The sequence below is a fragment of the Bombina bombina genome, chromosome 1, assembly GCF_027579735.1.
Source record: "Bombina bombina isolate aBomBom1 chromosome 1, aBomBom1.pri, whole genome shotgun sequence".
Classification (NCBI taxonomy): Eukaryota; Metazoa; Chordata; class Amphibia; order Anura; family Bombinatoridae; genus Bombina; species Bombina bombina.
Window position 1 is genome coordinate 825,804,493 of NC_069499.1, and position 12,683 is coordinate 825,817,175.

At 39.5% G+C, this 12,683-nt stretch overlaps 1 protein-coding gene across 1 annotated transcript in view; it reads left to right on the forward strand.

Annotated features, from left to right (window-relative positions):
- TANGO6 (transport and golgi organization 6 homolog) overlaps positions 1-12,683 on the forward strand; it is a 284,857-nt gene that overhangs the window by 61,632 nt on the left and 210,542 nt on the right. The window lies entirely within an intron of this gene.

A 12,683-nucleotide genomic window follows, 5' to 3' on the forward strand; every position in this document is an offset into this window, starting at 1 on the left:
AGGGTTATCTGAGGATGAAGTTAGTTCTGATTCTGAGACTTCAGAGTATGAACATTCTGCTGTTTCTAAACCTCCGGCTGCAGAGGAACCAGACTTTCATTTAGGAATTTGCGCTTTCTTCTAAAGGAAGTTTTTGGCGAATTCAGAGGTTTCAGAGGCCAAATTGCCTGATGAACCTTTAATTCCTAAATTGGATAGAATTTGAGAACAGGGTGGTACCTTATCCTTCCCTGCTCCTGTTAGATGGCGAACATTATTAGAATGAATGGGACAGGATTGGATTCCATCTCCTTCTCTTCTCCCTTTAACAAATTGTCCCTGGTCCTGGACTCTCAATGGAGTTGTGAGGTTCTGTCCCTAAATGGGATGGTGTTATCTTCACTCTTGCTAAACGTAATACTATCCCGCTTGTGGATAGTTCTTTGTTTGAAGAGCCCATGGATAAAAGATGGAAACTCTGTTAAGAAAGATGTTTCAACATACGGGATATTTGTTTCAACCGGCGGAGGGTGTTGCCGCGGTTATGGGAGAAACTACCTTCTGGTGTGACTTCTTATAGGATTTGATCTGGGTGGAGGATCCTCTCAACGTTACTCAGAAAAGATTTAAGGCCTTGAGGGTTGTTAATTCTTTTATCTGTGATGCTATTAGGCAGTTTATTCGCTTGACTGCTATGGCTTCAGCTTTTTCTGTTCAGGCCCGTCGGGCTCTTGCTGAAGTCATGGTCTGCGGATATGACTTCTAAGTGTAGACTTCTTCCCTCCCTTTAAGGGAATGATTTTGTCTGGTCCAGGCCTGGACTCAATTATCTCCACGGTCACAGGGGCAAGGGTGCCCTCCTACCGCAAGAGTATATGAACTAATCTAAGGGACGATTTTCGCTCTTTTCGTTCTGATATAGCCCATGTCATCAGTCCGCCGCTAAGCCAGAGCGAACCAAGAGCTCTTGGAAGCCGGCTCATTCCTGAAATAAATCCAAGCAGAGCAAGAAGCCTGCAGAGTCTACGTCGGTATGAATGGGCGGGGTTCTTCTCGATTGTGTAGGGGACAGTATGTCGCTCTGTTCAGGGACGTGCAGGATCCATGGGTCCTGGAGGTCATAGCTCAGTGTTACAAGATAGGTTTTAAGTCTCAGCCACCCAAGGGCAGATTCCTCCTGTCTTCCTGACCAGAAAGTAGGGAAGCCTTTCTGGGTTGTGTACGGGATCTGTCCTCTAGGAGTTATTGTCCTGGTGCCTATCACAGTGAGAGGTTCGGGATACTATTCAAAGCTTTTCGTGGTCCCTAAGAAGGAGGGAACTTTCTGTCCGATTCTGGACCTAAAGTGCTTAAGCAGGTTTTTAAATGTCCCCTTGTTTAAGATGGAGACAATAAGGTCCATTCTTCCCTATCACAATAGATCTGAAGGATGCTCCCTTCTCGTACCATTCCTCTAGGACCACTTCCAGTTCCTAAGGTTTGCATTCCTGGACCAGCACTTCCAGTCATGGATGGCAGATAATCTAGAGAGTTTTCTTGTATCAAGTACCAGGGTAGAATTCTCGGGTACTATAAAAGTCTCCATAGACATGAGAATATTTCTAACAGACCGGAGACGTTGCAAGCTAGCTTTAACATGTCTTGCCCTCCAGATCTCCTTAAGGCCATCTGTGGCTCGGTGTATGGAGTGGATTTTTCTCATGGTGTCCAGCTTGGACATCATTTCTTTTGCCAGGTTTCACCTCAGACTGTTGCAACTGCGCATGCTGAACTAGTGTAACGGCGATCATTCAGATCTGTCTCAACAGATTTCTCTGGACAGCCAATAGGGAGAATCGCTCTCTTGGTGGTTTTGTCCGGATCACTTGTCCTGAGGGATGTCCGCCTCAAGACCATCCTGGGTGATTGTGACTACGATTGCGAGTCTGTCAGGATGGGGAGCCGTTTGGGGTGGCACAGGGTATCTGGTCTCAGGAGGTAAAGCTCCCTCCTGATCTCATTTTTGGATCTTTGGGCAATATACGTCTTGAAGGCTTGTGCTCTGCTGAGTTCGTCCCAGTTAATCAGATTAAACAATATATCCTCTGTGGCTTGCATCAACCATCAGGGGGAACGAGAAGCTCCCTAGTTTTGAGGGAAGTATCTCTGATTCTGGTGTGGGGGAGACCCGCATTTGTTCACTGTCAGCGATCCACATTTCGGGTGTGGACAACTGGGAAGCGGATTCTTCAGCAGACAATCTTTTCATCCTGGAGAATGGTCTCTCCATCCCGAGTGTTTGCAGAGATTTTCAAGAGGAAGATTTTATAACGTCTCAATACCAAGTAAGGGGTCGAGGTACAGGGATCCTCAGGCAGAGCATTAGCAGTCCCTTGGAGGTTAAATCTAATTTATCCTTTCCGACCGTTACCACTACTTCCTAGTGTAGTGGCTCAAGTCAAGCAGGCGTCGGTGATACCGACTGCTCCATCTTGGCCGCAAAGGATATGGTTCGCGGATCAAGTGGGGATGTCATCATCTCCTCCGTGGAAGTTAGCTTGTCGCAGGGATCTGCTGGCCAAGGTCTCTTTGTTCATCAATGTCTAGATCGGAGGTTGACTTTGTGGAGATTGAACGCTTAGTCCTAGCCAAGAGAGGGTTTTCTGAGAGAGTTATTTTTACTCTCATTCAAGCTCGTAAGCTGGTTCCTAGTCGCATCTATTATAGGGTGTGGAGAACCGACTTATTCTGTTCTCCAGGATGATCTGGAGAAGGGCTTTTCTGCAAGTCCCCTGAAGGGACAGTTTTCGGCCCTGTCTGTGTTACTGCACAAGAGGTTTGCAAAGCTTCCAGATGTTAAGGCTCTGCTGGGATCAGACCTGTGTTTAGATCTAAGGCTCCTCCTTGGAGTTTAAATCTTGTCCTTAAGGTTTTGCAACGGGCCCCATTGTAGCCTATGCATGAAGTAGACATTAAATTGTTGTCTTGGAAGGTTCTTTTTCTACTGGTTATTGCTTCTGCGTGCAGAGTATCTGTGATTGCTGCCTTGCAATGCGTCTCTCCTTATCTGGCTTTTCATTGCGATAAGGCTGTTCTACGAACCAAGTTAGGCTTTCTTCCTAAGGTTGTGTCAATTCGCAACATCAATCAAGAGATTGTGGTTCCTTTCTTATGTCCTAATCCTCCTTCATCGAATGTTTACAACATATTTCTGGTTGTGGTTTGTGCCTTGAAGTTCTATCTTCGGTCCACAAAGGAATTTAGACAAATCTCTTTCTCTGTTTGTTCTCTTTTCCGGGAAGTGTAGGGGTCAGAGGGCCTCTTCGACTTCCTTATCTTTTTGTCTGAGGAGTATCATCCGTTTAGCATAGAAACGGCGGGACATAAGCCTCCTCTGAGGATTAAGGCTTATTCTATGAGAGCAGTGGTTTCCTCTTGGGCCTTCAAAAATGAGGCCTCTATGGATCAGATTTGTAAGGCATCTATCTGGTTCTCCTTACATACTTTTTCCAAAATTTTACAAGTTTGATTTTTTTGCTTCTGCTGAAGCAGCCTTCGGGAGAAGGGTTTTGAGGCTGTGGTACCCTCAGATTAGGGTCCGCCTCTCTTTTTTCCCTACCGTTAGCATTCCGTGTACTCTAGAGCTTGGGTATATGTTTCCCACAAGTAAGGAATGCGGCTGTGGACTCTTCCCATATTAAGATGGAAAACATAAATTATGCTTACCTGATTTCCATCTGTATGGGAAGAGTCCACAGCTCCCGACCGTGTTCTCCAATGGGCGGCCCTATATTTGAAATTTTTGCTTCTGGCACCTTTTTCACCCTGATATTTCTCCTACTGTTCCTTGTTCCCTCTGCAGAATGACTGGGGTTATGAGGAAGTGGGGGAGGTATTTAAGCCTTTGGCTGGGGTGTCTTTGCCTCCTCCTGGTGGCCAGGTTCAGTATTTCCCACAAGTAAGGAATGCAGCTATGGACTCTTCCCATACAGATGGAAATGAAATTATCAGGTAAGCATAATTTATGTTTTTGTTTATTTTATTTTTTGTTGTGAAGTGCCCCCTCACCTTCCCCCCTGCAAAATCCCTTTTTTCTGTAGCATTGGATCCCCCCTCCAGATGATTTTTTTGCCATAGTGTAGGGTCCCATCCAAGGCTGGATTGGCCTACCCGGACATCTCTCTGTGGGCTGCAGCAGCTGGGTCTGACCAGCTACAATTTAAAGGATGTTCTGGTAGGCAATGCAGTTGTATCACCTCTCTTCTTTTCTACTCTGAGCTATACATATTACGGTCAAAAAGCATTTCCTTGTCAGTTTTATTTTCTAGACCATGTACCATTTTAGTAACCCTCCTCTTAATGGTTTCTATTGTCTGATCAAGTCACACTGTGAGACAGAGTGATATACTGTTTTAAGTGTCTTCTCCAGATCAACATACGGATAATTATTTAATGGATGAAATTGGGTTGTAGGGTGCCTATATAACATTGATTCCTGTACTGTAGGGAACCCACCCCTCTCTCCCCCTCCTCGCTGAGCCTATCCACATGCCTCCCTCCTTCCCTCCCACTGCTCCCTATACACTGGTCGTGCTTCCTTACTATATGAAAGCAGATTGTTGCTTTCATATAGTAAGGAAGCACAATCAGTGTTTTGTATGGGGTGAGACAGTGACTTCCCCACCCAATGATGGCAAATATTTTTTCTCTATTTCAATAACTTGCTGCATAAAGAGGCATTGGATTCCTTAAAAATGTAATCTGAGGGAAAATGTTTTTATATGGTAAATGCTGCCAGAAGGTCATTGTCATCTGGCACCTTGATGATGAGTAACTGGGGCGGTGGGAAGTATGGCTAAGAGCCTTTCCACCATACAGGTAAAGCGGAAGATGGGTCTGAACTTTAATTTGCACTCAAGAGGTTAATATACAGACAGGAAGATTATAATAGGGTTAGCTATCATTTTGTAATTTCTCTGTAAAGAGATTATAACTTCAGAGTAAAGTGATTATACTGCAGCATTAATGTTAGCACAGTGTTTTTAATCTTTACTACTATGTAAAGGAAGTAATCCAAAATGTCTTCGTGCTTCCTGCCTTTGTGTTCAGTTTTAGTAAACACTCGGAGAGTTCAAAAAAACCTCCTCTCATTGCTGGGAAGCTCACAGCACAACCAATACACAGCAGAGTCTTCTATCTTCACTCCTAAGCAAGGTCATGTTGCAGATCTAAGGAATTCTACATAGGCCTTAGAGATTATTTCATATTCACTCTCTCTTATGTGCCTGCTGTATCATCTACTGTGACCCTTGATAACTATCAGTTTGCCACATAGCTCTCTCACATTCTAATCATCCCACTTTATTCTTAATTCATTTTTAACATTAAAATCTGGTTATCCCTTTACTCATATGACTTCCAAAATTCTCCCTGTGCCTATTTGTGGACTGTTTGAGTGTTATAATGATCTGACCATCTCTGTTTTCTCCTATTTCCTCTTTCTGAGCATTACATCTTGCAGCTTTACAAACAGTCCCATCCTCAGCAACAGTCTGAGATCCTGTCTAAAGAAAATCACACGCAGATTTCCTTTACTATAAATATATTCTACAGTAATCGTGGGTAATTCAGAAAGAAGGGAGAGAGATAACATGGTAGAAAGTTCTTGTATACTAAAGGGCTTAATAAAGATGAAGCTGATTTTTTTCCCCAGAGTCACATCATAATAAGAAGCTGTGATCTTGAAGGGTAGAAGGTTCAAGAAATATTTTCATGATTCAGATTTTTTCAAAGAAATTTCAATTGTATTTTTGTTATCAAATTAGCTTTTTTTCTCTTGGTAGCCTTTGTTAAGTAGTAGGCTAGCTGGGAGCTAGCTGAACACATCGGGTGAGCCAATGGATTTCTGCATTGATTACTCATAAAATGAGGTTTCATCTAAGTCACATCTAAGTGAACCCTTGAATTGAGCAATTTGTAGATCTTCCTTTAGCAGTAACAGCCCCCACAAACATTTCTGTAGCTGCTTATAAGAATTTCAGCTTTTAGAATAAATTTTGGACCACTGCCTACAAATCTGTTTCAGTTCATCAATTTTTCTGGGTTGCCTTGGTTGCACAGCCCTCTTCAGGTTATGCCACAGCATCTCAAGGAAGTTAAGGTCAGGGCTCTGACGTGGCCATTTCAAAACATAAATCCTCTTAATTTTTCAGCCATTCTTTAGTTGATTTATTTGTGTGTTTTGGGCCATTGCCCAACCTCTCTTAAAGTGACACTGAACCCAATTTTTTTCTTTTGTGATTCAGATAGAGCATGACATTTTAAGCAACTTTCTAATAAACTCATATTATCACATTTTCTTCATTCTCTTGGTATCTTTATTTGAAATGCAAGAATGTAAGTTTAGATGCCGGCCCATTTTTGGTGAACAACCTGGGTTGTTCTTGCTGATTGGTGGATAAATTCATCCACCAATAAAAATGTGCTGTCCAGAGTACTGAACCAAAAAAGCCTAGGTGCCTTCTTTTTCAAATAAAGATAGCAAGCAAATTAAGAAAATTTGATAATAGGAGTAAATTAGAATGTTGCGTAAAATTGCATGCTCTATCTGAATAACGAAAGAAAAAATGTGGGTTCAGTGTCCCTTTAAGCTTGAGGTCATGGACTGTTACCCTGATATTCTCTTGCAAAATGTATTGATACACTTTGAATTCACAGTGCCCTCAATGATTGCAAGACATTCAGGCCCTAAGAAAACAGAGCAGCCCCAAACCATGATGCTCCCTCACCATACTTCACAGTTGGGATGAGGCTTTGGTGGTGTTTACACTGTCCTTTATTCTCCCACACATAGCATTGTGTATTTTTGCCAAAAGGTTTAACTTTGTCTTATCTGTCTACAGTACATTTTCCCAGAAGCATTGTGGAACATCCAGGTAATCTTGGGCATTCTTGAGACGTGTAGCAATGTTGTTGTTTTTTTTTGACAACAGTGGTTTCCTTTGTGGTGTCCTTCCATGAACACCATTCTTGTTGAATGTTTTTCTGATAGTGGACACATAAACAGAGGTTTCTTTCATGTAATTAGCAAGAGTCCATGAGCTAGTGACGTATGGGATATACATTCCTACCAGGAGGGGCAAAGTTTCCCAAACCTTAAAATGCCTATAAATACACCCCTCACCACACCCACAATTCAGTTTTACAAACTTTGCCTCCCATGGAGGTGGTGAAGTAAGTTTGTGCTAGATTCTAATAAATTTTTAGGTCTTTTTCAAACTTCTTTTTTAGTTGATGAAGTTTCAAATGACCAACAACATAATGAATTATCCTTCTCTGATGGTGTTTTTTTCTCATAAAGAATTTTTCTTCATCAGATATTGACACTAACAAATCTACTTTTTTATTTTTTAATAGAGTACATTTGTTCTTTGTTCAAAAGGTGTTGATTATTTTGGATATTGAAGTAACTAGTTCTTTGGATTTTAAAGACTAGCTAACATTTAAATTCTGCTTATTTATCTTCTGTGATTTCTTCAGAGGTTTTTTCCAGTTCCTGATACTAGGGAATGGAATAGGCTGAGAATTTTCTTTTAGTCCTTCTTTCGGTTTTTAAATTGTATTCTTTGCCGGCAGTTAGTTTTGAGGAAAGATTCCTCAAGTTAATGGGGCTATCTCTACTCCTGCTAAATATACTATTATTCTTATAGCAAATAGTATTTTTTTTTTTCCTTCAGATGGTTGTATCTTATTTAAGGAAAATTATTTTCAGGTACTTTTATTAGTCCTGTAATTTATTTTGCTGATGTTGCAATTGCTTCATCTTTCTGGTTGGATACTTTAAGATCAAGTATCGGATTATGATTTGTTTAGCATTGTTAAAAGGACAAAATCTACTACTCATTTGAAGTTCAGACTAAGTGCTATTGCATTGTCTTGCTATCTTGCATTTGTTGTTTGCGCAAGTCCAGTGTGTTGACTGGTCCTTTAACTTGATTAACATGCTAATAATTTCATTTGTGTTGTCATTTTATTAAATATTTTCGCAAATGAGGTTTAATCTATGTCTTTAGCTATTTTAGCTAGAAGAACTTTGTGATTTTATTCTTGGAATGCTAATTTGATTTCTAAAATCCATATTTCTTTTTTTCCAAGATAATCAATTATTTGGTTCATAATTGGATTCAATTCTTTAACTGTTACTCTAGGCTTCAAGATTGAGTTCTAAGACTAAAACTTTAAGCTTTTATTAGTTTTCTGTTCTTACTAAGGAACGGAATCCTGAATTCTTCCCCAAGTAACATGTTTATAATTGGAAGTTTTTTCTTCATTTATTTAAGCCTTTTAAAAGTTCAAAGTCAGCTCCCCAAATTTGCATGTAGGTGCGGTTCTTATTCCAGCTTGGCTGGTAAGGGGCAGGTTAAGACTTTTTTGAAATTTGTTTGGTTCTATTCGGTCCAAACTTCTTAGACTTTGGGTACAGAATAGGATTCAGAGTAAAACCGTCTGTGAGAAGTCTTTTTTCTCTATCATATTCCAGCTATTCCAGTAAGACTAACACTTTCCTGAAGTGTGTTTCAGACCTATATGTTTTGGGTACTGGTGAAGTGCGGCTGGTCACCCATTGGGGCTCAAGCGCTGCTCAGACCTGGAGTTTTCTGGGGTATTTATTCCAGTTTCATTTTAGGAACTGGGTTTTGGGGTTTTATTCAAGACTATTCATTGTTCCAAAGATAAAAAATCTTTTAGAATTGTCATAGAAGTGTACCATTTTTTAGAATGGTGTTTATATGGTCTATTCTGCCTTTTTGGTCAGTGATGGCATTATTTGTTTACATTAGATACAATAGATGCATATCTTCATTTTCTGTTTTCATTCAGATTATTTTTATTTTCTTTGACAAGCATTACCAATTGTTGCTCTTCCTTCTGGTCTAGCGACAGCTATAAGATTCCTTTCAAGGTTCTCAGTGTTCCTTATTTGGACGATATCATGGTACTGGCTCAGTCTTTTCGTTCTGCGGAATCTCATACGATTCAACTTTGTTGTTTCTTCAAGACATGGTTAGAGGATCTTTTTATCAAAAGCTCCTTGATTCCTCACACAAGGGTCACCTTTTTTAGGTTTCCAGATAGATTGTGTCAATGTTTTTGTCTCTAACAGACAAGTGACAAGTTTATTAGGTTCCGTTTGTCGGAACCTTCAGTCTCTATTATTTTCTTCAAGTTGCTATATATGCTTGGAAGTTTTAGGTTTCATGGCTGCAGCATTGGATTCGATTCCCTTTGCTCATTTCATAGGAAACCTTTCCAGTTTTTTATGCTGAATAATGGTGCAGGGATTCTAGGATATCACTTTTTATATCTTTGAATCCTAATCTTTATCTATCTTTGATTCGGTGGTTAAGATCACCATCATTTAGTTCTACAGGGCTCTTCGGTTCTTTCAACCTGGACCATGATCTCTACAAGATGCGAGTCTTTTAGGTTGGGAGGCTGTCTGAGGATCTCTGTCAGCACAAGGGGTTTGGAAATCTCAGGAGGCGAGATTACCATTTGATATTTTGGAACTCCGTGCATTCTCAGAGTTCTTCAGTTGGTTTCTTTTTGAAGAAGAGACGTTTATTGTTTTTTCAGACAGACGATGTCACAACTGTGGCGTATGTCAATCATCAGGGTGGGACTATCAGTCCTTAGGCTGTGACAGAAGTATCTCGGATATTTGATTGGGCTAAATCCAGCTCCTATCTAATTTCTGTGGTTTTTTTCCCAGGTATAGACAATTGGGAAGCGGATTATCTCTGTTAATCAAGCTTTACATCCGGGAGAATGGTCTCTTTACCCAGATATGTTTTTCAATTTTTCAGATGTGAGGGCTTCCAGAAATAGATCTGATGGCATCTCATCTAAACAAGGAATTTCCCAGGGGCCTATTCAGGTCCGGGGATCCTAAGGCGGAAGTAGTGTATGCATTGACACTTCCTTGGAATTATCAATCTGCCTATATTTTTTCATCTCTGGTTCTTCTTTTTAGAGTGATTTTCAATTATCAGAGAGCAATCTTTGGTGTGGCTGGTGGCTCCAGCATGGCCACACAGGTTTTGGTATATGGTTCTTGCTCGGATGTCCAGTTGCCGATCTTGGCTACTTCCATTAAGGCCAGACCTTATATCTTAACATTTGGGTTTTTTTTCATCAGGAATTCAAATTATTAATTTGATGGTATGAAAATTTAACGCTTAGTATTTAGTCATAGAAGTATCTCTGATTCAGTGATTAATACTATGTTGCAGGCTCGTAAATCTGTGTCTAGTAGGATTTATTATCGAGTTTGGAAGATTTACATCGTATGATGCTCTTCTTATGAATTCTCTTGGCATTATTTTAGAATTCCTAGGTTTTTATAGTTTCTTCATAGGGTTTTGTCTGCATGTTCCTTGAAAGGACAAATCTCTGCTTTTCCTGTGCTGTTTCACAGTAAGAATTGCTAAATCTTTCTGATATTCATTGTTTTGTTCAGGCTTTGGTTCGTATCAAGCCTGTCATTAAGCCAATTTCTCCTCCTTGGAGTCTTAATTTGGTTCTGAAGGCTTTACAGGCTCTTCTGTTTGAGCATATGCTTTCTTTGGACATTAATTACTTTCATGGAAAGTATTGTTCTTTTTAGACATCTCTTCAGCTAGAACAGTTTTTGAATTATCTGTTCTTTCTTGTGAATCTCATTTTTCTGATTTTTCATCAGGATAAGGTGGTTTTTGCTGTCCTCATTTCAATTTTTTACCTAAAGTTGCGAATTCTAACAACATTGGTAGAGGAATTATTGTCCCTTCCTTGTGTCCTAATCCTAAGAATTCTTTGGTAAGATTCTTAGATTTTTTGGATGTGGTAAGAGTTTTGAAATATTATGTTGAAGCTACTCAGATTTCAGACAGACTTCTAGTCTATTTGTTATCTTTTCTGGTTTTACGAAAGGTCAGAAGGCTTCTGTCATTTCTTTGGCATCTTGGTTTAAGCTTTTGATTCATCTTGCTTATTTGGAGTCGGGTTAATCCCCGCCTCAGAGGATTACGGCTCATTCTACTAGGTCAGTTTCTACTTCCTGGACTTTTAAGAATGAAGCTTCTGTTGATCAGATTTGCAAAGCAATAACTTGGTCTTCTTTGCATACTTTTACTAAATTCTACCATTTTGATGTTTTCTCTTCCTCAGAAGCAGTTTTTGGTAGAATAGTACTTCGGGCAGCTGTTTCAGCTTGATTCTTCTGCTTATAATTTCAGTTTTTTTCATTGTAAAAATTGAAACTTTTGATTTGGGTAGTGGATTAATTTTTCAGCGGAATTGGCTGTCTTTATTTTATCCCTCCCTCTCTAGTGACTCTTGCGTGGAAGTTCCACATCTTGGGTATCTGCTATCCCATACGTCACTAGCTCATGGACTCTTGCTAATTACATGAAAGAAAACATAATTTATGTAAGAACTTACCTGATAAATTCATTTCTTTCATATTAGCAAGAGTCCATGAGGCCCACCCTTTTTGTGGTGGTTATGATGTTTTTTGTATAAAGCACAATTATTCCAATTCCTTATTTTTGATGCTTTCGCTCCTTTCTTATCACCCCACTTCTTGGCTATTCGTTAAACTGAATTGTGGGTGTGGTGAGGGGTGTATTTATAGGCATTTTAAGGTTTGGGAAACTTTGCCCCTCCTGGTAGGAATGTATATCCCATACGTCACTAGCTCATGGACTCTTGCTAATATGAAAGAAATGAATTTATCAGGTAAGTTCTTACATAAATTATGTTTTTTTGCTGTTACCCTTGGGTTCTTTCTCACCTCTATCAGGATTGCCTGTTGTGCTCTTAGAGAGATATTTGCAGTACACCCCACTCCAAGGGAGAGTAACAACAGTCCTGAATTTTCTCCATTTGTAGACAATTTGTCCTACCGTGTATTGATGAATGAACAACCCGGCAATTATTTTGGAACTTTTTTCCAGCTCCTTGCATCTCTGTAATGCATCTTCTAAGGTCCTTTAAAAGTTTTTGAGATTGAGGCATGGTTTCATATTAACCAATCTTTTTTTAGAAGAATTTTTTGTTTTTCAGTATTCAGGCTTTGTGTACCTTTATTTAAAGGGCAGGGCACCTGTGCAACCCGCATTTCCAGTTTCATCTCCTTAATTAAAACATAACTCCAAATAGTTTTAATAATAATTTAAAAAGTACTGTTTGTTATTTGTTCAGTCAGATTGTGTTTGTCTATAATTGTGACTTAGTTGAAGATCGGACCTCATTTTAGGAGTAATCAATGCAGAAATCCAGGTAATTTCAAAGGGTTCACAGACTTTTTCTTTCAACTGTACAGATATATTTTTCAACAAAAAGATACATCGAGAACAAAGTAAATTTGATTATAGAAGTTAAAATGATATGCCATATTAAAATAATAAAAATGTTTCATTTTGACTTTACTGTCACTTTAAAACACAATATCAGAAATGTCCTTCACTATCACACCAGTGTGTTTCCCGACTTCTCACATTCACTCTTTTATCAGATCTTGGTGTTCTCACAGAACATCATAATTCTTATATACTAAGACTACTGCATTTTCATCTTCCAACCTGGCCACTCCATCTTTAGTTACCCATAGTTTTCCACTAAGCATAACAAGAGAACACAGCAAATTAGATGATGGAAGTAAATAGAAAGGTTGTTTAAAATGG